General features: G+C 44.3%; 1 protein-coding gene across 1 annotated transcript in view; it reads left to right on the top strand.

Moving 5' to 3' along the window:
- Nucleotides 1-554: 554 nt before the first annotated feature.
- Nucleotides 555-27,035, top strand: part of LOC141083638 (neuropeptide Y receptor type 2-like) — a 112,403-nt gene continuing 85,922 nt past the window's right edge. The window contains exon 1 of the mRNA XM_073568004.1: nt 555-837. The gene's annotated coding sequence lies outside the window, so the exon portion shown is untranslated. The remainder of the gene's footprint in view (nt 838-27,035) is intronic.

The raw sequence follows: 27,035 nt of genomic DNA, 5'->3' as shown, positions 1-27,035 counted from the left end.
GCATCATGTCTTCCGCTATAAACAGATGTTATGGCGCAGGCATGGACAGACCTTTATAAATCTATGAGGTTTTTTTTTTTTTTTAACAGATAACATAACATTTCATATTTTAGCAATCTCATTAACATTATCCAATTAACTTTTTTTTTTTACTGCAGTTATGTTTTTTTGAAAAAAAATTTTTTTATTATTTTTGATAAATCTCACATAGTACACATATATCGGAAAGAATCAAGATTTTACATTTTGGCAATGACTGTTTCCATGGTAAAAGTTTAGTATCTGTATCTAATTTTTGACTTTTCGGTGCTTCTTGTGTTTTTTTTTTGCTTTTTTGCTTTTTTTTTTTACAGTCTTCCGAAGGAGACGCCACTTTCAGAAATAAAGTGTTCACCTCATTGCCTTCCCGATTCCTTCCTGACACCCGGCATCATAAAATGATTGTGACTGTGGAGAGAAACCCAAAATCTCAGAATTGGGAGAGTGTGAAATGATTGGGGACCCCTTCCCTGACCCTGACTGTGCTCAATCTATTGTGTCCCTTCTCTCCAGGACCTCATTGACTATCATCTCCACGCCTGTCATCCCCAGTAAATCCAGAGGGTGACAATGGAGATAAGTATTTAAATGTGTTCCCTGGAGGATCCAACCCTTGGCATGGAGGAACAGTGAGCAGCAGCATTCAGGCTCACTTCACCTCCCTCCCCTCAATTCTGCTCTCTCCCTAGAAGCATCTACACATGTATCCGGCTGGTGGTGGGCTCTGTGCCTGTTGGACATCTGAAGCCAAACTACTCCATGCTGTGGTCCAAGGACTCAGGGATGTAAATCCTACAGGTAACGTCCTATATCTTATTCTATGCATCCTGTGGACCTGTCTGCATCTTACTAGGGAGCAAAACCTCCAGTCATTTCAAGGAGAATAGGGCACCGATCACACAATGCAGAGTTCATGCTTTGGGGTATTTGATCCATCAAGATGTGACTATTGTGCAATCTGACTAATATCTGTACAACTGATCCAGGGGGAACAGTGAGAACAAAGCAACTCACCAGAAAAAGCTAAGTAACATTGTATGGCTTATAGAGAATGCATTGCATAGGGCTGGATGATCTGTGCATTGTGCTGATAGGGTTATGGTAATGGAGTGGGTTAACCTGCAGTCCTATGTAAAGTCAGAGATCACACATTGTAATAAGAGGCATTACGCCAAGTAAGAGACTGACACATTTACCGCCAAGGTTTCTATCTGTGCTCATGTAGTAAAGGTTCATTTGTAGTCTTGTGGAAATCCACAGAAAATGCATCATGGCACGGTGCATCAGATAAGAAGAAAGGGACAGATAGATAATAGAGGTATAGATAGAAGGATATGATGATCAATAGATAGGAAATGGATTTATAAGCATAGATAAATGTGAGATTGATGAAAGATACCTACAGAGACAGATAATTACTTAATTGTATAGATAATGAATAGATGAGTATAGATCGCTAGAGATATTGGAGAGATTGATTGTATATAAATGTTTGAAATATAGATGGATAGATAATTGATAAAATTACTTATATGTAAAGATGATGGATGATAGATACAGAGATGTATGGGATAGATAATAGATAGATCTGAGATTGATGAAAGATACATAGAAGGAGACAGATGGGTGAGAGATAGATAATTACATAGAAGTTTAGATAATACATAGATAAAAGTAAGAGAGATTCATCATTGATTGATGACAGATAGATAATAGATAAATAATACATAGATAATATAGCTGATAGATAGATAAATAATAAATAGATAGATAATAGATAGATAATAGATAGATGATAGATAATAGATAATAGATAGATGATCGATTGATAGATAGATAGATAATAGATAGATACATAGATACATAGCTAAAAAATAGATAGATGATAGATAATAGATAGATAAATTATAGAAAGATAAATAATAGATAGATAATAGATAGATAGATAGATAATAGATAGATGATAGATAATAGATAGATAGATAATAGATAATAGATAGATGATAGATAATAGATAATAGATAGATGATTGATAGATAGATAGATAGATAGATAATATATAGATACATAGATAGATAAATAATAGATAGATGATAGATAGTAGATAGATAAATTATAGAAAGATAAATAATAGATAGATAATAGATAGATAGATATCCTGATGTGTAAACCTACATTTGGACATCGATGTGAACTAACAGTGTAGCCCCCTCCCAAAATGTATACAAGTCTATAAATATATAGCTGTCTCAGTCCTGGGTTGTCAATGTCATCTGTCAGCACTCACCTATATATCACATTGCGCTCAGTGGCTTGACACAGGACTGCAGGTAAACTGCTTTAACTCTTTGAGTGCTGCACGCATCATATATTTGTAATGAATGGAACCTGAACATAGAAAGTATTCTGGAATCTTACAGTCTATAGTCACACATGTATCCAAATCACTGCTCACACATTCTACTTTATTTTCCACCCGGAATGATCAGAGTCGCCGATCACTTTGGTGATTGGCAGGCTCTTTGTACTGTGCTGGTTTTGGGACATCTAGTGACATGGATGAACTCTCACAAGCAAACTGTTCCCATCTGCTATAGTTTAAAGGGGACCTGTCAGCAGTTTTTGTGTCTCTGGACGCATGCCACCACCATATCGGCTCCTGTGCTGCATTCCACAAATGTGCTGTCATCTCCTGACTGCCCCTCTAAGACCCCAAAAATGCCAATTTAATTGCACCCGCTCTGTACTTAAATGTGGACGGTCCGATCCGATGGGCGTCCTGGCTGCGGCGTTTGTGCCTCCTCTCTGTCATATAGACAGAAATGTCATCAGATGGGTCATGGGTGCCCCCTGACGAAGGTTCCCGAAACGCGCGTCGGGGCGGGCACCGGGACCCCCCACTGGTCTGCGTGCACAAGCACATATTAGGTAATGTAGGACATATTTACTGTTTAAAATATGGTTATCTGCAGTGTTTTCCTAAGTGTTACTACTTTGAATCTGAGCAGGCTATGTCTATATATTATATGGAACGGTGGTTTCACTTTCTATGTCCTCCCTATATGGGATACATTGAAGCAACATGTGCGGATAACGGTGTCTTGATGTCTCTGTGACAAGTTATCAGCTATTTTTTAAATCTTGTATTGTTCCTTGCCCTGTGTCCAATAAAGCAGTTTTACACTTTGACCTTCATTGTCGTCAGGAAGTTGTTTTTCTTCCCCCTTCTCCTTTTTTATCTGGGAGTCTGAGACCATTGTTAAGTTTATGGGGGATTTCTGCTCCTTCATTAAAGTTTATAGAAAATATGGGGATTTAGAAAAGAAGGAAACAGTCAACGCTTATCCCTATCCCCGCTCCGGCGCTGCTGCTTTGAGCGTTGATGTGCTCTTTGCCAGTCATCTGCCCCCACAGTGGTCACTTTCTCACCAGTAAAGTCACTCTCATTCAAAATGGCAAAAAAAAATTATAATGGTAGAATTTCTGATTTTTTGGTCCAGTCTTCTCAGCTACAGGAGTCCATCAGGATGGTTTACCCTACCATGAAGCTCCCTCCCTTAAGATAGATGCCTTGAAAGCTTATTTAAAAGGATCGTTTCAGTTTTTTATAAAAACTGATACTTTTTTTTCCCAAAAGCAGCGCCACATCCGTCTACAGGTTGTGTCTGGTACTGCAATTTAGTCTTATTAAAGTAGATGGAGCTGAATCATAGAATATTGGACACAAACAACCAACATGAGTATTTTTGAAAGTAAACAAGCATGTAAGTAGAAACATGACATAATTCACTGAACTAAATATGTTCCTAGTTATAAAGTTATCATAAAGAGAAAAGTCTCCCCTGGTAAGATACTCAAGCCCAGGCAGTGCCCCAAGGTTCGGTCAGTAAAAGTTCCTAAACCCTTTCCTTCTGGTCTTCATGGGCAGCTTCAGCTGTGACTCCAATCCGTAATGGAGACTGAAACCAATGACCAAAAAAGAGAGGCACTGCTCATGCGCCGGATCACTACTGGACGACGCACCAAAGCCGTCAGTCAACACCGGGAGGAGGTGTTTCGGAGAGTTTACCGGCCAAACCTCAAGGCACCTGAATAGTGTCCAGTGGGTTTTGTCAATTATGATACTCATATTAATGGCAACATTACTGTCATTCCTTTCACATTACATATCTAGCAATCCGTTAGGGAAACATGTGCAGATAGACTCCCTGTAAATGATACAGACTGTTCACCTACAGCCATAACCAGGAGAAGCTTAGACGCTTTAGGACATGGGGCAGTTATAATCATTCTGTACCAGTTCCATGGCCAGCTGGCACTCAACAAATTTACTATAATTGCAGAAAATTGTTCTAAATTGTTTCATATCAATTCTATGCCATCCATAGATTTCATTTTCTGGTACACTGATAGGCCAAATGAATTAAGAGGTTTAGCTTTAGAGCATTCATCTCCACCTCTCTTTTTGTTCAAGATTTGAGTATGTAACTTCAGTCTTAAAAATTTCTCCATAGTGCTTTGCTGTACATCAAGGTCAACGTATAACAGTATACAATAAACTCCTAAGCTCCCCCTAATGGTGGCTACAGGAATACAGAATTTGAAGAGTTTTTCCAAGAATAAAAAAATATAACCTAAGAAAATGCCATTATTAATAAATTCCTTAAGACTTTCAATTACCAAATTACAATTGTTTTAATTGTTTTGTTTAGAAAGGTAATCATTTTAGAATTAGAATGGCCACCACTTTGTTACACTGACAAAAACCTGTCATGGAATCTTAAGACAGGAGCCTATAACATGTATTGTCATTCAGATAGACTGGGTGGACATCAGTATGAGCAGCATCTTCTTACCTATGCACCCCTAGTATCCCCCGGAATTAGATCAAATAGACATGGTGGACAGCAGTGTGAGCAGCCTCTTCTTACCTCAGTACTCCAGTATCTCCATTATTAGATCAGATAGACAGGATGCATAGCAGTGTGAGCAGCATCTTCTTACCTCAGCACGCCTAGTATCTCCAATATTAGATCAAATAGAAAGGGTGGACAGCAGAGTGAGCAGTCTCTTCTTACCTCAGCAACTTGATATCTCCAGTATTAGATAAAAAACAAGGTGAACAGCAGTGCAAGTGGCCTCTTCTTACCTCAGCACACCTGGTATCTCCAATATTAGATCAGATAGTCAGAGTGGACAGCAATGTGAGCAGCTTCTTCTTACCTCACCACCTCTGGTATCTCTAGTATTAGATCATTTAGACAGGGTAGACAGCAGTGTGTGCAGCTTCTTCTTACCTCATAACTCCTGTAATATCCAGTATTAGGTCAAACACAGTGTGAGCAGCCTCTTCTTACTTCAGAACCCTGGTATCTACGGTATTAGATCAAAAAGACAAGGGGAACAGCAGTGTAAACATTCTCTTCTTACCTCAGCACTCATGGAATCTCCAGTATTAGATCAGATAGACAGAGTGAATAGCAGTGTAGCACTGTAAGCAGCCTCGTCTTACCTCAGCACTCCTGGAATCTCCAGTATTCGATAAGATAGACATGGTGGACAGCAGTGTGAGCAGCCTCTTGTTACGTCATCACCCCTGATACCTACAGTATTAGATCAGATAGACTGGGTGGACAGAAGTATGACTGGCATCTCCTTACCTCAGAACCCCTGGTGTCTCCAATATTAGATCAGATAGACTGAGTGGACAACAGTGTGAGCATCTTCTTCTTACCTCAGCACCACTGGAATCTGCAGTATTAGATCAGATAGACAGGGTGGACAGCAATGTGAGAGGCATCTTCTTACTTCAGCATCCCTGATATTTCCAATACTAGATCATATACAATGTAAACAGTGGTGTGGGCAGCTTTTTCTTACATCAGAACTCCTGGTATCTCCAGTATTAGGTGTCATGTTGGACACTGTTCACACCAGGGTGTCCGGCAGACAGCGGTAATACCCTGTTGGGTATTCTGTTCCAGTCGGGATAGGGTTAACCAGGTTGTCATGCTGGCTGAGGGCTGGGCCACGCCCTTGGTCTTTAAATAGTTCGTCCTGACTATGGGCGTCGCCGACTATAGCTTTAGCCTAGTGCTAGCAATACCGGTCAGCAGTGGTGGTGTTGGAGCGTCTGATATCTGGTGCAGTATATCCCTCAGTGGTTCTTTCTCCAATCTGTTATATATATATTTGGTTGCCCTTGCACATTATTGTATTCCCTTGTGTATTAACTGTGTGGTGTTTCTTTTACCCCTGTCCATACGTATTTGTGGGGTCTGGTGTCTGGTCCCCTCACTGGGTGGAGGGAGGTGGGTTCAGCTTAGGGCTGGACAGGAGACAGGGACAGGGTGGAGGCTCAGGCAGGCACACCTTCAGTGTAAACCCTGGGTAGAGGGACAGACAGGGTTCCCCTAGTCTGAGGGACATCGCAGGGGTCCCAGGGTTTTTGCCTAAAGTAACCTAGGCATACCATGACATTATAGTCGGCCCAAATAATAAAGTGAAAAAAAAAAAAAAAAAAAAGGTATAGATAGGGAATATAGGGGTTACTTACTATGGATCCTATACTTTCCCTATCCAAGCAGCTGGAGGCTCTATCCATACAGGTCACTGAACTCAGGGGGGCGGTCCAGCAACAAGGCCTGTCAGCTCCTGCAGTACCTGCTGAGGCTGCAGCCAGGGCAGCTGAGCCCAAGTTTCCCCTTCCTGAACGATTTGCTGGTGATCGTGGTAAGTTCACGGTGTTTCGTGAATCATGCAAATTGTATTTCCGTATGCGTCCACATTCCTCAGGTAATGAGGCTCAACGCGTGGGCTTGGTGATTTCTTTGCTGAGTGGTGACCCAGAGGCCTGGGCCTTTTCACTCCCTTCAGACTCACCGGCATTTGAATCTGTAGATTTTTTTTTCTCTGCTCTGGGTTTGATCTATGACGATCCGGATAGATTAAACTTAGCAGAGTCTAAGATACGCTCACTGCTACAGGGTGATCGACCAGCTGAGGATTACTGCACGGAATTCCGGCGCTGGGCGGTGGACACGCAGTGGAATGACCCTGCGCTTAGAAGTCAATTTTTGCATGGGGTTTCTGGAAGGGTTAAACAGACTCTCCTAATGTACGAGACTCCCGCCTCTCTGGAGGCTGCGATGGCACTTGTAGTACGCATAGACCGACGTCTCCGTCAGGGGGCGCTGGTTTCGTTGCCTCCGGGAGGTGGGGGAGTGGTCGGTGAGGTTGCCGCGGGTGAATCCGTGGAACCCATGCAGATCGCTGGTATAGCACAGTCACCGAGTAACAAGCCTAAACGTCCTTGGCACAGAAGGCAGGGGCTCTGTTTTTTTTGTGGCAAAGGAGGACATTTTATTAACGCTTGCCCCCTGGTACCTAAGAAGGGCGCGCCGGCGGAAAACTGATAGGCTCAGAGGGTTTGGAGGAGTATAGTCTGAGCCTTTGTGTATCCTCCGTCATGGTTTCCCAGTGTATGCTCCCTGCTAGGGTGGTACTTGGGGGGCAAATGCTCTCTATTACAGTATTTATTGATAGTGGCTCAGCTGCCAATCTCATTGATGAGAAGTTCGCGCATACAGCGGGATTTCCGGTGGAGAAATTGCCGAACCCCATCCGGGTGGTTACCATCAATGCTTCCCCGTTGTCTCAAGGGGAGATCACAGAGTGTGTGTTGGATATACAACTCCACATCGGAGTATTACACTCAGAGCGGGTAACTTGTAAGGTGCTTAGTAACTTACCGGCTCAGATGGTTCTGGGCTTTCCATGGTTGTCAATGCATAATCCTGTTATTGATTGAAAGACCCAGGACATAATTCAGTGGAGCAGGGAGTGTCAGGAGAGGTGCCTGGCTACATGTATTTCCGCTTTGACCCCCAGTATCCCGGAGCCGTTGCTGGACTATGCGGATGTATTTTCTGAGAAGGGTTGTTCAGAACTACCACCGCATCGCCCCTATGACTGTGCTATTAGGTTGAAACCAGGGGCCAAGTTACCTAAAGCTAGAATGTTTAATATCTCAGGTCCCGAGAGGCTAGCTCTCAAGGAATACATTGCGGATAGCCTGAGCAAGGGTCATATTAGACCTTCCTCTTCTCCTCTGGCTGCTGGCTTCTTCTTTGTTAAAAAGAAGGATGGCGGTTTACGCCCGTGTCTGGATTTCAGAGAACTCAACCAGATTACGGTCCGTGATCCTTACCCTATGCCACTTATACCCGATTTATTCAACCAAGTGGTTGGTGCCAGGTGGTTCTCCAAACTGGACCTCAGGGGGGCGTACAATCTTATAAGAGTCCGTCAGGGGGATGAGTGGAAGACGGTGTTCAATACCCCTGAGGGTCACTTTTTTGAGAGTTTGGTAATGCCGTTTGGGTTGACTATGGCACCGGCGGTCTTTCAACACTTCATCAATGATGTCTTCTCTCAGCTGTTGGGGAGGTTCGTTATAATTTATCTTGACGACATTCTCATTTTCTCTCGCGACCATGATACACATATAGAGCATGTTAGACAGGTTCTGCAGTTGCTCAGAGAGAACAGGCTCTATGCCAAGCTTGAAAAATGTGTGTTTTTCGTACAGGAGCTACCGTTCTTGGGTTATATAATCTCGGCCTCAGGTTTTAAGATGGACACCGCAAAGGTGCAGGCGGTACTACATTGGGATCGGCCTGATAATCTTAAGGCGCTTCAGCGATTTCTTGGCTTCTCCAATTACTATAGGAAATTTATTAAGAACTTCTCTATGATTGCCAAACCACTGACTGACATGACTAAGAAGGGTACCGACTTTTCTGACTGGTCTGAGCCTGCGGTACAGGCGTTTGAATTCCTCAAGAATAGTTTTGCCTCAGCGCCAATTCTGGTGCAGCCCGATGTCTCCTTACCGTTTGTCGTGGAGGTGGATGCGTCGGAGGTTGGAGTGGGGGCTGTACTGTCTCAGGGCCCTTCTTGGGCCAAGTTGCATCCGTGTGCCTTCTTCTCCAAGAAGCTGTCGCCTGCGGAGCGTAATTATGATATTGGCAACAGGGAACTATTGGCCATCAAATTGGCATTTGAGGAGTGGCGACACTTCTTGGAGGGGGCTGTTCATCAGATTACTGTGATAACCGACCATAAGAATTTGCTTTATTTAGAATCTGCTAAGCGCCTGTCCTCCAGACAGGCTCGCTGGGCATTATTCTTCACCCGGTTCAACTTCATTGTTACCTATCGACCTGGGTCGAAGAATGTTAAGGCAGACGCTTTATCCAGGTGTTTTCCTGGTGGAGAGTTATGTGAAGAGCCGGTGCCTATTCTCCAAAAGGGTGTGGTGGTATCTGCCATCACGACAGAGATTGAGGCAGAGATTGCGGAGGCTCAGGAGGTGGTACCGCCGGGGTTGTCTGCTAATAAATCTTTTGTGCCGCTACATCTATGCTCTAGAGTGTTGGGCGAACATCACGACACGGTCCTGGCAGATCATCCAGGGGTTAAGAGCACTCTGGAACTGGTATCGCGTCGTTTTTGGTGGCCTAAAATCCGGCAGGATGTGGCCTCATATGTGGCTGCCTGTACCACGTGCGCACGGGCCAAGACTCCTCGTTCCCGTCCCGCTGGTAGCTTGCAGCCTTTCGGGGTGCCCAGTAAACCATGGACTAAGATTTCCATAGATTTTATTACTGACTTGCCCGCCTCGGCAGGGAACTCGGTCATTTTGGTAATTGTTGATAGGTTCTCCAAAATGTCACATTTCGTTGCTTTACCGTCTTTGCCCAATGCTAAGCCTCTTGCTCAGATATTTATTCGCGAGGTGGTCAGACTTCATGGTGTCCTGTCTGACATTGTCTGATCGAGGTACGCAGTTTGTGGCAAAGTTTTGGAGAGCTTTTGTTCTCGCCTTGGAATCAAATTATCTCATTCATCGGCTTTCCACCCTCAGTCGAATGGACAGACTGAGCGGATGAACCAAAACCTGGAGCAATACTTGCGCTGCTTTATTTCCGACAATCAGGAAGAGTGGTCAGCGTTTCTTCCTCTGGCAGAATTCGCAATAAACAACCATTGCCAGGAATCGTCTGGGGAATCTCCTTTTTTTTGTGTGTATGGTCAACATCCTCAATTTTGCACCTTGCATCAGGGGTGCTCAGTTGGCGTCCCTGAGGAGGACCAGTTGGGAGCTCAATTGTCGTCTGTTTGGAGGAGAGTCAAGCAGCGCTTGTTGAAGGTGGGTTCCAGGTACAAACGGGTGGCTGACTGCAGACGTGTGCCAGGTCCGGACCTGTGTGTGGGTGATTGGGTGTGGTTATCTACTAGGAACATTAAGCTCAAGATACCGTCACTTAAGTTGGGTCCCAGGTTCATTGGCCCATTTAGAATCTCCGCAGTGATCAACCCCGTGGCATTTCATTTGGAGTTGCCGGCTGTGTATAAGATTCATAATGTATTTCACAAAGCATTGCTAAAGAAGGTCGTGGGTTTGGTGGATGGTTCCCCCGGGCCACCACCTCCCGTCTTGGTGGATGGCGCGTTGGAATTTGAGGTGTCCAAAGTGGTGGACTCTAGGGTTGTGCGTCGCACTCTACAGTACCTGGTCCACTGGCGTGGCTATGGTCCTGAGGAGAGGACATGGGTGCCGGCCTCTGACATTCATGCTGATCGACTGGTTACTATGTTCCATCGTCGCCATCCGGACAAGCCAGGTCCTCGACATGGTGAGGTTCCGGAGGTCCCTCATAGAAGGCGGGGTACTGTCATGTCGGACACTGTTCACACCAGGGTGTCCGGCAGACAGCGGTAATACCCTGTTGGGTATTCTGTTCCAGTCGGGATAGGGTTAACCAGGTTGTCATGCTGGCTGAGGGCTGGGCCACGCCCTTGGTCTTTAAATAGTTTGTCCTGACTATGGGCGTCGCCGACTATAGCTTTAGCCTAGTGCTAGCAATACCGGTCAGCAGTGGTGGTGTTGGAGCGTCTGATATCTGGTGCAGTATATCCCTCAGTGGTTCTTTCTCCAATCTGTTATATATATATTTGGTTGCCCTTGCACATTATTGTATTCCCTTGTGTATTAACTGTGTGGTGTTTCTTTTACCCCTGTCCATACGTATTTGTGGGGTCTGGTGTCTGGTCCCCTCACTGGGTGGAGGGAGGTGGGTTCAGCTTAGGGCTGGACAGGAGACAGGGACAGGATGGAGGCTCAGCCAGGCACACCTTCAGTGTAAACCCTGGGTAGAGGGACAGACAGGGTTCCCCTAGTCTGAGGGACATCGCAGGGGTCCCGGGGTTTTTGCCTAAAGTAACCTAGGCATACCATGACATTAGGTCAGACAAAGGGTGGACAGCAGTGTGAGCAGCCTCTTTCTACTTCAGCACCCTGGTATCTCCAGTATTAGATAAAAGAAGACAAGGTAAACAGCATTGTAAGCATCCTCTTCTTACCTCAGCACTCCTGGAATCTCCAGTATGATCAGATAGACAGGATGAGCAGCAGTGTGAGCAGCCTCTTCTTACCTCAGCACCCCTGGTATCTGCAGTATTAGATTAGATACACAGGGTGCATAGCAGTGTAAGCATCTTCTTCTTACGTCAGCACTCCTACAGTATGTCCATTATTAGATCAGATAGGCAGGGTGGGCAACAGTGTGAGCAGCTTTTTTTTACCTCAAAACTCCTGGCATCTCCAGTATTAGGTCAGACACAGGGTGGACAGCAGTGTTAGCAACCTCTTTTTACGTAATCACCCCTGGTATCTCCAGTATTAAATCAGATAGACGGGGTGGACAGAAGTGAGGGTGGCATCTCCTTACCTCAGCACCCCTGGTGTCTTCAGTATTAGATCAGATAATCAGGGTGGCCAGTAGTGTGAGCAGCCTCTTCTTACATCAGCACTCCTGGTATCTCCAATATTAGATCAGACAGGGTGGACAGCAGTATGAGCAGCCTCTGTCAGTGAAACAAGATGATGAACATTTTAATTATACTAGATTTCTTCTAGACAAAATTGTTGTGATCTTCGATTGAAAATTGCTCATATTTTTAGAATTTATTTCTAATGTCATTTCTTAAAGTAATTTTTCTCTGTTCCCAGAGAACCTTTTTGAGATTCATATTTCTTTCTAGCCGTATTTAAATTGGAAAACTAGGCTAATACCATCATAAAACTATATTAAAAAAAATGAAAAAATGGTCTTCAACAGTGAACATGCACATTAAGGTTATTCTTCCATTCAGCAAATTGAGAACATTTCCCACCTAAACATGATGGGAAAAAAAAGTGCTGAGAAGAGCGATTTTAGACATTGGCATTTTATGAGCAAATCTATACTGAAAACAGCCTATGATATATGTAGACTTGTGGTATGCACCATGCCTTCATAATATTGATCTCTATGGAGACGGGTGACAAAGGTTACTTTCAATGGCTCCTGTATTGGATAATCCGATCGTGCTTGCCTTCAAAGGCTGTATAGGTCACTTAGGATGATTCAATAAATTCCTATAATGCAATTGTTACAATAAGAAACAGGTAAATTCAATTTGTTAGCTTTAGAGAAGTCCTTTTGCATGAGACCGGTTATTCTTCTTGGTTCGATGATCAGCATTTTTCTAATAGGTAGCGGAACAAAGATTTTAGTGGAGCAGAAAAAGGTAGCACCCGAAGGCAGGAAAAGATGAGAGATGGAATTACACTCTGCGCTGGAGTGTCTGAGATTTTACCTAGAGACTTTGACAGGTGATACACAGCAGCTGGATGTCACGCTGGGGGCATTTATGCAAACTGCGATCCAAATACGTACTGAAATGTGACATGTACTGTCTATGAATTCAGAGAGCAAGACGTATACCAATGTAAAGAGGTCAATACAAATCCACATCATGTTATTTAATCTTCAGGTCAAGCAGCAAGACAATTGATATGAATGAATTTGCATTTTTTCATTATCTAGGTATACAATTTATTTAATGCATCCTGTAATAATGTCCCCACCCTGTACCAATGTCCCCCATCCTGTAATAATATCTTCTATCCTGGCCCCTTCTTGTAATAATATCCACAATCCTGGTCACTTCCTGTAATAATGTCCTTCTTCCTGGCCCGTTCTTGTAATAATTTTTCCCATCTAGGCTCAAAACTGTAATAATGTCTCCCATGCTGACCCAATCCCATAATAATGTTCAACATTCTGACCCCTTCTTGTAATAATGTCCTCCATCCTGTACTAATTTCTCCCCTGCTGGCCCCCATCATACATTAATGTCCACCATCCTGGCCCCTTATTCTAATAATGTCTGCCTTTCTGTAATAATGTCGCCCATTTTAGCTAATTTCTGTAATAAACTCCTCCATCCTGATCCTTAGGCTGGAGTCACACACAAGGTAGAAAAATACGGACCGTATTTTACGTCCGTAATACGCATAAATGGTCCCTATATAGTATGTCATCCGTTGTCAGGGTGTGGGCGCGTATTTTTCTCATGTAAGCATCCGTATGTAATCCATATGTGATCCATATACCGTTTTTTTCTCGCAACCTTGCAAAATGGAGATTTAATGGTTTTGAGGCCTGCACATAATTTAAATCATCAGCACAAACTCTATTTATTGCCTCAACATCTGGTGGCAGCCTCCAATCTGCCCATTTTGGTGCTGTGCTTGTGTTTGTGGTAGCAAACATGTCTGACACACTTCAGTTCACCCCAACTGACCGTGTTCTCTTCAACTGAGTTTTGTCCAGGCGCTTTGGCCAGCCATACCCAGTGATTGTGGATCCGAGGAGGAGGAGACAAATCTGGGTGCATCCGCATTTGAGATAACGCCTCAATAAAGGCCATTTTCACAGGCTTTATGCAGTTCTGAGGGCACATCCTGACAAGTTTTTCCTCTATTGTCGGATGACCGTTTCTACCTTTGATGTTTTGTTGGAGACAGTGTGCCCAGGGATCACCTTCCAGGACACCCGGATGCGCAAATGTATCTCTGCGGCGGAGCGCCTTCTCCTTATGTTACGGTATGTATTTCTCAGCTACAGAATGTATGTAGATGATTATTTTCTCAAATAATTCTCTTACTCAGTAACCCCTTTTTGGCCAAGAAACATTAGGTATTGGTACCAAATATATGCTCTCAAACTTAGAACACTTTGATGTGTTATTCCACATTACATAGCCGTGGGGCATGTGTATATGTATTGTTCACCTAGCTTCTTACTTACACACTGTTGTGGTGATCTATATGTAATGTGTGCATCCTTGAGCATGTATTTTAATGTATATATTTTCTACATTTGTTTAATTGTAGGTTCCTCTCAACTGGCCTTTCTTATGCAGCACTCCATCTGGAGTTTTTGATTGGGTGATCGACAATATCCGGCATCATTCGTGCTACATGTTCGGAAATCTGGTCCAGAGTTCATCATCTGGTCATGCCAGAGCCCAAGATGGGAGACTGGTTGAGGATTGCCAGGGGATTTGAGTTGCACTGCCAATTCCCCAATTGTATTGGAGCCCTGGATGGGAAGCACATCCGTGTGCGTAAGCCGCCGAACTCAGGGTCCCAATTCTATAATTATAAACAATATTTTTCTGTAGTTTTGTTGGCTCTGGTTGACAGCAACTACAGGTTTATAATTGTACACATTGGGGCTTATGGAAGAACTGGAGACTCTAGAGTCTTCAATTCTTCCATTATGGGTCGGCGGCTGCGCAATTACCTGTTGGACCTACCACCACCACGTCAGCTGCCAGGCTCAAATCAAGAAGCGGTGCCTTATGTCCTAGTGGGGGATTAAGTCTTCCAATTGACCAGGCATGTCATGAGGCCATACCCACGCAGAAACCTTGACCACCGGCGCAGGATTTTTAATGTGCGCCTTTCACGTGCCCGAAGACTGGTGGAGTGCACCTTCAGCATTCTTTGTGCCAAATGGCGTGTCCTCCAGACTGCCATTCAGCTGAGTGAAGCCAATGTCAATGAGGTCATCAAAGCTTGTGTGGTCCTCCATAACTTCACTAGACTGCATGATTGCTCCTCATCTGATGTGATTGAAGGTGTGGTGGACAATGGGTCTAGGCCTAGGCCACATGTGCACCCTTTACGGCATCCTCTCTCAGGACTCAAAGTACGTGATGTGTTCACCCAGTATTTTGTTTCACCTCATGGTTCTACTACCTGGCAAGATCAGGCTGTATCTATGTTGTGATGTTCTTATGTGTGTGTATATAATTTTTTTGGTTTAGTCTTCTCTGATTTGTGTTGTCTGTTTATATGAGATAAAGTAGACTTACTTATTCGAATGCCTAAAATAATTAATGAAGAAGGCCAAAGTTGCATTTTCAAATGTATTATAAATGCAAAAAATAGCTTACAATACGGTGTACCATTTTTTGGTCATATGGCAGATATTGCCCAGGCCATTTAGCCTTTTCTGTATATAACATTGTCATTTTTTGACACACAAAGAGGTAACAAGAAATTATAAATACCAGCACAAAAAATTTAAAAAACAATTAGCTATTTTATACCTGCTGGTAGCTTGGCGGATCTGATGGCGGGAAGCCTTCATGTCTTTGTTGGGGGTTGGGGTGCCCAGCATGACCATCACCCTGTTGGGGTGGATGATCTTGGCCCTGTGGGAAGATGTGGCCATGTTCCTGCAGCTGCACACCAAAGAGACCATAAGGATACAGTCGATTATAATCCTGTGGCTGATTGTAGCCACGTCCATCATACCCCCCAATATGACCATGTCGTCCAAACCCAGGTTGGGGCTAGCCTCCAACACCAGGTCTGTACAAGTGGCCATATTGGGCAGGTTGGTTATAGGCTGCCATTTGACCCTGTTGTTGCCAAGGTTGGTTTGGGGGGGAATGGGTGGAGGTGTAGGCACATGTGCAGGCGGACACTCAGATCCTAATTGAGCATGCACAGCTGGTTGTCGGACAGGGCGGAGACGGTTACGGGTTGAGAGCTGCCACCTCTCAAGATACTCAAACAACTCATATGGGTCATTGGGGTGTGTGCATGCATCAATTAGGATCTGAATGGATCCGCGCACACGTAGCCTCACCTCACGGGTCAGGGGACGGAGGTACCGGGCCAGGCTTCGGGAATATGCCTCTTCACCCTCATCCTGGGCAGCCCTGGACAGGTAATTTAGGACACCTGTGTCTACATGTCTCCGGGTATCAGAGGCAGTGTTGTCCCTTCTCCGTCTCCCACGGTGGCCTACGGCTGCAGGCTGGGGGGACCCCTCAACACGGCCAGTAGGACTGCTGCTGTTACCAGGGTCTTCTAAGTTGCTGGCTGCTGGTGGCTCTGCTGGGTCTGGACCAGGTGCAGAACCTGATGCTGGGCCTGATGCTGGTGGAGCTTGGGGGTTGCAAAAGCTCTGGTCAGAAGATGGGCCATCCACCTCTTCACATCCCCAGTCCGGGTCTATAATGGGCTCAGTATCCGACCCTGTCTCCCTCTCTGTGAGCTTGGACTGAGTTCTGTTAGGAAATGTACAAAAAAACAAATGTAGTTCTGACCCTAAAAAGCATATGTGTCATGTGGTGTGATGTCTGTACTTACGGTCTGAGATCCATACTGGGTGCCAAAAATGCCAAGAGGTCAAAATAGATGTATTTCCGCTTGGTCGGTGCTGCTGCCCCACTCCTGGCCCTTTCCCGCCGGAACTGGTCACGGATGCTGCGCCAGCGTCTCATCACATCCTCAACTGCAATGTGAATTTAAAAGGGACTGTAACCTTTGTGAATTGTGCCAAGCAATAGTCCTAACATTTCACATAGTCACGTGGCCTAGTAGGGGGTGGTTTTTATCTAAATTTTTCTTTAGCAAACAGGGATACCTATATACACAGTCTAGGATTGTAGGGGCTACATTTAAAAAAGCTCAGTTCTGGCCTTTAAGCTTATTGGTAAAAATGGCAATTATTTACGAATTTGTTGTTGCTCCTCATGTGGCCGTTGGGCATAGTCTGGGAACATGTGCACACAGATGCGCCTCCATGCCTCCTCTTTGCGGCCCCGGTCAGAATAATGGGCATCCTCTTGGTCCCAAAGTTTGGACCTTTTCTGGACCAATACAATTAGGAGCGCCACATTAATGTTGCTAGACATGACGCTGCTGGACTCTGTGGAGGGGTACTTCCTGGATGTCTGGAGCGCTTTTTGAGCTAATTTGCATGTCTAAGCTTCCTGATGATGGATTGGCCCATTTCCTGTCACCAGGAAAAGTCTTGCGGATGGTGGTCCATGTGTAATGCGATTTTTTTTTTTTTTTTTTTTTTTTTTTTTTTTTTTTTGCGCACCCATAGACTTGCATTGGCGTACTACGGTCGTAATACGCTGACAATCGCAGCATGCTGCGATCGGCACAGACCTTAGAAAATATGTGAGAAAAATACGGCTGATGGGAGCTACCCCATAGAGAATCATTGGTCCGTGTGCAATGCATTTTTTTAACGCCTCTCACTCGTCCGTATTCCTCTCTAGTGTGACGCCGGCCTTATTCTGTAATAATGTCCTTTGTCGGTACACTTCTTTTAATAAAGGCCGTAATCATGTTATAATGTCCCCGAATCTTGGCACCATCCTATAATAACGTCCCCTGTCCTGGCCACTGCTCTGTAATAATGACCCCCATCCTGTAATAATGTCCCCTTTCCTGAACCCCTACCTATAATAATGTTCCCTGCCCTGTATGGTGGAGCATACCTCTGTTACCACAATGTAGATGAAATTTTTTTTGTCTGTAAATTCACATGTTGCATACATTTTCAAATCCGCAACATGACTATTTGTTTTTCCAATTTTTCTGGGGACTTGTATTGCATAGAGAGGTATAGCTGCAAATAGCCAAACTCGAGGTGTGTGCATGCGGCTTAAGGCTATGTTCACACGTTGCGTTTTTGCAGCGTTTTTTTTTTAAATGCAAATTAAAAGCTGCTTTTTACAGCACCAGCAAAAGCTTTGAGATTTCAGAAATCTCATGTACACGTTTGTTTTTTTTCTCACAGATTTGCTGAGATGATGATTTACCTTGGATTTCTTGTAAATGGTGAATCTATGATCAAAATTCACAGCAAAAATTGATATTCTACATTGATAGAAGCAACACCTCAAGTTCACTTCTGCTGCAGATTTTCCAGCATCACTTGAATTAAATTTGGCAAAATCTTATCTAACTTGCTGCCATGGTATTACTTTGTCTGATTATTCGTCCACAAGTCCGAACATAAAATCCACATGTGAACATATTTTTCAGGGGAATCAGATGGAAGGAGTACATCTGTGATCTAAGTTCTAAAATGATTTCCAAAGATTAAAGGAGTGTTCTCATCCTCTTTCTTCAGGAGCGCAGTGCTCCCCAGCCTCCGGCTTACTGCTTGCTTGTGGCAGTGCGCTCCGGAAGATTAACAGTTCGGAACAATGGCATAGTCATAACATTGGTCTAAATCAGGGGTGAGGAACCTTCTTTCTGGAGAGGTCCTTTTGACTACTCAAGCCATCCTTCGGGAGCCATATAAATTGTGCGCTAACTCCACCTACAAAGTAAGTCTTGAGACTGGCACTGGTGTCAGGACATAATCTTTCATTGCACACGCCTCAGCATGCAGTAGTGATTGCTGCATGCTGTCATGATCCAGGTTGGATTATGACAGATAAAAGCACTAGTAACCTTTTTTTTTCCTTAAGCTGCGTGCTTAAAGATAATTTTGCCCCCGGTGGCCATTAGGGTCATTGCACTGTAGTGGTTTCAGTTCTAGTTTTGCCCCCAGTGGCCGTTAGGGTCATTGCACTCTGGTTACTTTAGTTAGTGCACGTGATTATGAAGCAGGTGTGATTGCTGGCTCTTACCTATAAAAGAGTGTCAGGTGGTTGCAATCACTGTTGGTGATAGTGGTCATTTCCAACCATCCTTGGTGGAGGAAGGAGCTAGAGAACTCCTGTCCTTGCAGTACAGTCAGAGTCCTGGTGTGGAAGGAGCCAGAGAGGAGTTCCTTGCAGCTCTGACAAAGCTTGGAGAAGTAGCAGCGATTCTGGAGGAAAGCTACATTCTGGTGGTGGACTCTGTTGCTGGGAGCAATATAAACAGAGCAAAGCTAAGTGGTGTTACCCCTGTTTGTCGCTTTCCTCAATGTGTGTTTTAGTGCAGTGGTGGGATTAGTTTCTGCACCGTCCATTTCATTAGAAAGGGCTAGGTGCAGGGCGAGCTAGGGTTCTTAGGCTCCAGCTCGGCAACAGGTGCGGAGCCTGTATAGGGACTGTTAGGAGTGTATAGACTGGCTCAGGGGAGTACAGGAGGTCTCCATGTCCCCGTTCCCTATCGCAGGGCCCTCCATTGTATCAGTTTTCCCTTATTATTTAAATTCGCCCTGCTGGAGGCGGTGTATCCAGCTACACGTGTAATTCTGAAATTCGCCTGCTGGAGGCGGTCTATCCGGCTGCACATTATATTATTTAAATTCGCCCTACTGGAGGCGGTGAATCCAGGGTCACGTGTGCCATAGAAATTCGCACTGCTGGAGGCGGTGTGTCCAGTCACACGTTGACCACCACATTATCACCAACCATCACATTTTTCTCTGGTGGGCCGTGGGCCAAGTGTAAACCGGTGAGTAGTTGTTTCTTGCCCTCACTGAGATTAGTGAGGAGCTGAATGATGCGGTTCAGCAGCACCTGCAGCGGAATTATGGGTCTGAGGCCTATCCTCTGACTCAACTAGAGGGTCCATATATGGCTTTGGCGAGGATGTGCTGTGGAGTCCCTGCTGGGGAGCAGGACTTGCTTATACAGGCGGACGTACCCAGGCAGGTGGGTGGAGTTGGTGTCCCCATGGTGCTGCCTGGTGTTCCCCAAGGTGAAGGGGTACGTCCCTGTAGTGACCAAACTAATGATTTAGTCCTTGGCACTGACGCCAAGACTTCTGTACTGTCAGAGAAGCCGTGCCCCCCTGGTCATGTGGAGGAAGAAAACCTGGGAGTGTATATTTCCTCCTCGCCCTCAAAAGGTACTATGTCAGCAGAGGTGATGGTTGGCGAGGTACCTGAGGGCATACCAGTGCTTGTGAACAGTGGAGCTGAAGTCAGTCTGGTGGATGCTCAGTTTGTCCAGACTCATGGTCTGAGGTGTGAGACGCCGGACAAACCCATAAGTGTCCAGGCCATTAACTCTGTCCCACTGAGCCCAGGGGGGTTAAACCAAGTCGTAGAAGACATTGTGCTGTATGGTGAACATCCTGATGAGTTCCAGTCATACTACGTCTTGGAGGGAAATCCAACACCTATCGTTGTGGGCCCCCCTTGGTCTAAAAAACACAACCCGGTTTTAGATTGGCAGACTAGGGAAGTAGTCAGCTGGGAGCAGTCGTGTGAGGGCTGCTGCCTAGGGGCTACTGTCTCTGCCGTCTCTCTACAATCATCCCCTTTCTCTCCCGTGAGAGCAGCGGAGGGGCTGCAGGAGAGTAGAGGCAAGGCTCAACCCTCGCCATTGGACAACCCTGAGAGGTGCAGACCTCGTATTAGGAGGGGTTGGAGGGTGGTGTTGCCCTTGGTGAATTGCGGGGGTGTGAGTGTGGTGACACGGGGACGCCTCTGTTGTCAGTTCCAGAAAGAGTTCACCGTATTGTGACAAACGAATGTGTGGCAATAAACGTTCAGGTCCGGACCTGTGTGTGAACGAGCATGTATGGGTGGCCTCCAAAAACATCCAGTGGAAGTGTGTTGCGGGGGTCTGGAATTCTCAGGTGATCGGGCCGTATCTGGTGTCGGCTGTCCAGGGCCCAGAGACTTACCAGCTGGAGTTACACACATACTTGCCCATACACCTCTCGTTCCCTAGATCGGCGCTTTGGAGATGGGTAGTGCCTCCGGAACATACATTGCCAATACCAGCAGTGCTCGTTTGTCATAAACCTGAAGTGCAGGTAGTTGCCGGAGTGAACTCTGGACCTGGGAGTCCCTGCTGTAGGTGGTTCCCTGATGAGGAGCGGTCTTGAGGGTCCAGAGGCCCCTCATTGAGGTAGGGTACTGTCATGATCCAGGTTGGATTATGACAGATAAAAGCACTAGTAACCTTTTTTTTCCTTAAGCTGTGTGCTTAAAGATAGTTTTGCCATTAGGGTCATTGCACTGTGGTGGTTTCAGTTCTAGTTTTGCCCCCAGTGGCCGTTAGGGTCATTGCACTCTGGTTACTTTAGTTAGTGCACGTGATTATGAAGCAGGTGTGATTGCTGGCTCTTACCTATAAAAGAGTGTCAGGTGGTTGCAATCACTGTTGGTGATAGTGGTCATTTCCAACCATCCTTGGTGGAGGAAGGAGCTAGAGAGAGTTCCTTGCAGTACAGTCAGAGTCCTGGTGTGGAAGGAGCCAGAGAGGAGTTCCTTGCAGCTCTGACAAAGCTTGGAGAAGTAGCAGCGATTCTGGAGGAAAGCTGCATTCTGGTGGTGGACTCTGTTGCTGGGAGCAATAGAAACAGAGCAAAGCTATGTGGTGTTACCCCTGTTTGTCACTTTCCTCAATGTGTGTTTTAGTGCAGTGGTGGGATTAGTTTCTGCACCGTCCATTTCATTAGAAAGGGCTAGGTGCAGGGTGAGCTAGGGTTCTTAGGCTCCAGCTCGGCGACAGGTGCGGAGCCTGTATAGGGACTGTTAGGAGTGTATAGACTGGCTCAGGGGAGTGCAGGAGGTCTCCACGTCCCCGTTCCCTATCGCAGGGCCCTCCATTGTATTAGTTTACCTGGTGTTTCCCCTTATTATTTAAATTCGCCCTGCTGGAGGCGGTGTATCCAGTTACACATGTAATTCTGAAATTCGCCTACTGGAGGCGGTGTATCCAGGGTCACGTGTGCCATAGAAATTCGCCCTGCTGAAGGCGGTGTGTCCAGTCACACGTTGACCACCACACATGCATGTGCTCACAGAGCAAGAAGAAATTAAAATATTGGTGGCCATAAAAACACAGCTGCCAGCCCAAGCACTATGGTCCCCAGGACTGCCCTTGGGCTGGAGAAAATGTCATTGGCTGTAAATGGCCCTCGGGCCTGAGGTTACCCACCCCAGGTCTAAACTGTCTATTCTCCCAAACAGCATTGGAGAAGTGCAAGATCATTAAAGTAGACTGGAACGAACTTGAGTTCTCAGCTGCAGCACCTTGTGACCACTCCCTTTCACTACATAAAACCACTGCTAGCTTCATTCCTAGCCGGTTATTCATCTATACTGACCTCTTTGAAGGAGCCAGTATCTGGAGCAGCTGTGGTGTTTGTCGCTGTTGCAGCAGTGAAGTTTCCTGTTGGTGCAGTAGAGGAGTGCTATTTGTTGTGTGTTTTGCCACTGTTTGTCTTACCTTCCTCTTAATGTCTTTTTGTAGTAGTGGGACTAGTGACTCGCTGGCCTGCACACTAGACAGGATAAGTTCAGGGCCTGTGAGGGCCTAGGCACATGATCGTGCGGGAGGGAATGACCCATCTAGAGACAATAGGGAATGCAGTGATAAAATTCATTCATTCTTCCCATCTGTATAACCTTACGTTTATCATTGTTAAACCACATCTGCCACCTTTCGGCCCAAGATTCAAACTTATCCAGATCCATTTGCACAATACTATCTTCTTTTGTATTGACTGCTTTACATAGTTTTGTATCATCTGCAAATATCGATATTATACTTTGTAACCCTTCTACCAGATGGTTAAAGGGAATCTGTCACCTCAATTTTGTGCGGTATGTAAATGAGTTGTGTCCAGTCCGATGGGCTGTGTTTTGGCTCCTTCTCTCCACCCCTCCTTGGCCGCTGAACGCAATCTTTAAGGTAATATCCGTAGTTGTCATCCAGATTACACGCGTGCGCATTGTAATTTCCAATCGCGCATGTGCAATTTGCTTTTCCCGGAGCACAGAAATGGCAGCGAAATACCACGTCCAATGACTGACCTTGGTCCAGTCTATAGCTTACCTCTTCATAAAAACTGATTAGATTGGTTTGACAGGAGTGACTCCTCATAAACCCATGCTGATATGGAATTAAACAGTTATTCTCATTGAGATAATCCAGAATAACATTCCTCAGAAACCCTTCAAATATTTTACCAACAATAGAGGTTAGACTTACTGGCCTATAATTTCGAGGTTCACTTTTGGATCCCTTTTTGAATATTGGTACCACATTTGCTATGTGCCAGTCCTGTGGAACAGACCCCGTCTCTATAGAGTCCCTAAATATAAGAAATAATGGCTTGTCTATTACATTACTTAGTTCTCTTACTACTCGTGAGTGTATGCCATCCGTATCTATTTTAATCTTATTTAGCCGGTTTCGAACCTCTTCTTGGGTTAGATTGGTGACACCTAATATAGGGTTTTCTTTGTCTCTCGGCATTTCACGTAGCATTTTTTTTTCCACCGTGAATACTGTGGAGAAGAAGGTGTTTAATATACAGCGCTTTGCAAAAGTATTCTGCCCCCTGGAACTTTTCAACCTTTTCCCACATATCATGCTTCAAACATAAAGATACCAAATGTAATTTTTTGGTGAAGAATCAACAACAAGTGGAACACAATTGTGAGGTTGAACGAAATTTATTGGTTATTTAAAATTTTTGTGGAAATGCAAAAACTGAAAAGTGGGGCGTGCAATATTATTCGACCCCTTTACTTTCAGTGCAGCAAACTCATGCCAGAAGTTCATTGTGGATCTTTGAATGATCCAATGTTGTCCTAAATGACTAATGATGATAAATATAATCCACGTGTGTGTAATCAAGTCTCCGTATAAATGCTCCTGCTCTGTGATAGTCTCAGGGTTCTGTTTGATGCACAGAGAGCATCATGAAGACCAAGGAACACAACAGGCAGGTCCATGATACTGTTGTGGAGAAGTTTAAAGCCGGATTTGGATGCAAAATTATTTCCACAACTTTAAACATCCCAAGGAGCACTGTGCAAGCAATCATATTGAAATGGAAGGAGTATCATACCACTGCAAATCTACCAAGACCCGGCCGTCCCTCGAAACTTTCATCTCAAACAAGGAGAAGACTGATCAGAGATGCAGCCAAGAGGCCCATGATCACTCTGGATGAACTGCACAGATCTACAGCTGAGGTGGGACAGTCTGTCCATAGGACAACAATCAGTCGTACACTGCACAAATCTGGCCTTTATGGAAGAGTGGCAAGAAGAAAGCCATTTCTCAAAGATATCCATAAAAAGTGTTGTTTAAAGTTTGCAACAAGCAACCTGGGAGACACACCAAACATGTGGAAGAAGGCGCTCTGGTCAGATGAAACCAAAATCGAAATCTGTGTCCCACTTGTTGTTGATTCTTCACCAAAAATTTACATTTTGTATCTTTATGTTTGAAGCATGATATGTGGGAAAAGGTTGAAAAGTTCCAGGGTGCCAAATACTTTCGCAAGGCACTGTATTAGCTTTTTCCTCGTCATCTGCAACCATTATTTCCTCACAATTTTTTAAGGGGCCTACACTTTCACTTTTGATTCTTTTACTATTGATATAGTTGAAGAACAGTTTGGGATTAGTTTTATGCTCCTTAGCAATGTGATTCTCTGTTTCCTTTTTGGCAGCTTTAATTATTTTTTTAGATAAAGTATTTTTCTCCCTATTGTTTTTTAGAGCTTCAACTGTGCCATCCTGCTTTAGTAGTTTAAATGCTTTCTTTTTACTGTTAATTGCCCCTCTTACTTCTTTGTTTAGCCACATTGGCCTATTTAGGATGCTCTTAAACATTTCCAAATTATTTTCTGTATTCTTATTTCTGAGGACATTGTCCCAGTCAACCAGATTAAGGGCATCGCTAAACTGGTCAAACTTTGCCTTCCTAAGTTCAGTGTTTTTGTGACTCCCTGACAAGTCCCCCTAGCGAAAGACAAGCGAAACTGTACAATATTGTAGTCACTATTTCCATAAAATTGGAGGTCCTCAGCTACTGAACCCCCAGTTATTTATGAGTCCTTTTCAATGCATATAGGCTATGTGCACACATTGAGTATCTGCAGCAGTTTTTTTGCGCCAAAACCAGAGAGTTGGCAGGAAAAATGCTGCTTAAAATACATGTGCTTTTAAGTACATTTTTAATGCATTTTTTCCAACTGATATGAAAAATGCTTAAAAAATGCTGAAAGAATTGACATGCTGCAGATAGTTCAAATCCCCAAAGAAAAAAGCAAGCAACATCTCAATAAGATTTCAGAAATCTCACTCACTTTGCTGGCACTGTAAAGTGCAGCGTTTTTTTACTCTTAAAAAAAGCATGGAAAAAAAAATTGCAAAAATGCAATGTGTGAATAAGCCCTTAATTGGATTCTTCTTAAAGACAAATATTAGAGGTGCCAACACTTCTGCAGGAGATGAGCAGATAGTGCTCTTGATTCTGTATCAGCTTTTCTGCTTTTTTGTCAATGATGATGATAACTTTGTTATCAAACATAGTAGAAGACTTCAAGTAAATGGACTTTTCACTTGAGAAAATCGAAATTTCTGTGAATAGTCATTATGGTCTCGGTCGGCTGACCACATTGAAGGGATGATACTGGGAAAAAATAATCATTTGACTGTATTGATAGATCCTCAGCAGCTGGAGAAAACTAATTACTTAGAAGAACAGATATAAAGCAGGGCAATTTGTCAAGGGTCTGTCCTGTAACCTTTATAACCTGGTCATATGTTTCGCATGATTTATCTTCTTCAGGTCTTCATGAAATGAAATGAGGTATCTATACAAAGTAATCCATAAATGTGGATCTCTATTTCCTCTTTTGAATCCATACTCATGCTATTTTCAAATTGACTGATGGTAGATGTATATGATTATTGTGTACAGTACATTCAAGGCTTATGGTTTATGCTAGGTTGTCTGGCTTGATGTGCATTATTAAATGGGCAAATAAATGTGAAATTTATTGTCCTTTATCATTGGCTTGTTTTTCCGTGACCTTGGCTTGTGTTTGTTTTACCAATTGCAATTAGTTTCCAGAAATGTTACACTTTTACCGTATACAACAGCTGCAGGCTCATGCTAAAGAGGGGGGATGTGTTTAGCAGGAAGCAGATAGTTCTATGTAAACTGTTACACTTTGTTGATATGTGTGTAGGTCCTCTGTATACTGTACAGCATGATTTCTCAGTTTTGTTTGTCCTTCTTTTTAAACTGTTGAGATGGTACATGTAATGATTTAAGTATTTCCCAAAGTTCCTTCTACCACACTATCTCCTGATGATTCTGCTGAAAGACAAAATTCTGCCAATCCTATAACTTTCAGTTGGAAGAACTGTTGACTACAACATAGATCAAGGATGAAGCAGGGGCAACAATGTGGCGTCAGGAGGAGATGATATTAGGAAGTGGGGACATGAAGTGCTGAGAGTGCAACTCTAACCATGTGTGCAGACAGGGGAACTTAATCCCTTTCCGACATTGGATGTAATTGAACGCCGACTTCGGACACCCTCCCTTTGATGTGGGCTCTGGCGATGAGCCCACATCTTTCTCGGCACATGGCAGCTGTTTTGAACAGCTGACATGTGCCCGGGACAGCAGCGGGTGGAATCGTGATCCACCCGTGGCTATTAATCCATTAAATGCTGCTGTCAAACTCTGACAGCGGCATTTAACATGCGCTTCCGGCAATTGCGCAGGAAATCTGCCCATTGGGGACCCCTGTCAAGTGAGCACGGGTCACCGATGGGTTGGCACGACAACCAGAGGTCTCCTGCAGACCTCTATGGTTGTTACTGCCGGCTTGCTATGAGTGCCACCTGGTAGTCAGTGTTTATAACAAGCGAGTAATTCTGCTACATACAGGCGATCTGATCATCGCGTATATGTAGCAGAGCCGATTGGGTTATGGCTGCTTCTGGTCTCCCATTGAGACTATTGAAGCATGGCAAAAGTTAAAAAAAAATTAAAAAATCTAAAAAAAAATATATAAATGTTCAAATCACCCCCCTTTCGTCCCATTCAAAGTAAAACAATAAAAAAAGAAA

This window comes from Dendrobates tinctorius, unplaced genomic scaffold, assembly GCF_039654945.1.
Source record: "Dendrobates tinctorius isolate UK_male_01 unplaced genomic scaffold, ASM3965494v1 ptg000020l, whole genome shotgun sequence".
Taxonomy (NCBI): Eukaryota; Metazoa; Chordata; class Amphibia; order Anura; family Dendrobatidae; genus Dendrobates; species Dendrobates tinctorius.
Note: the sequence above shows the minus strand (reverse complement) of the source record. Positions and strands in the feature narration are given on the sequence as shown.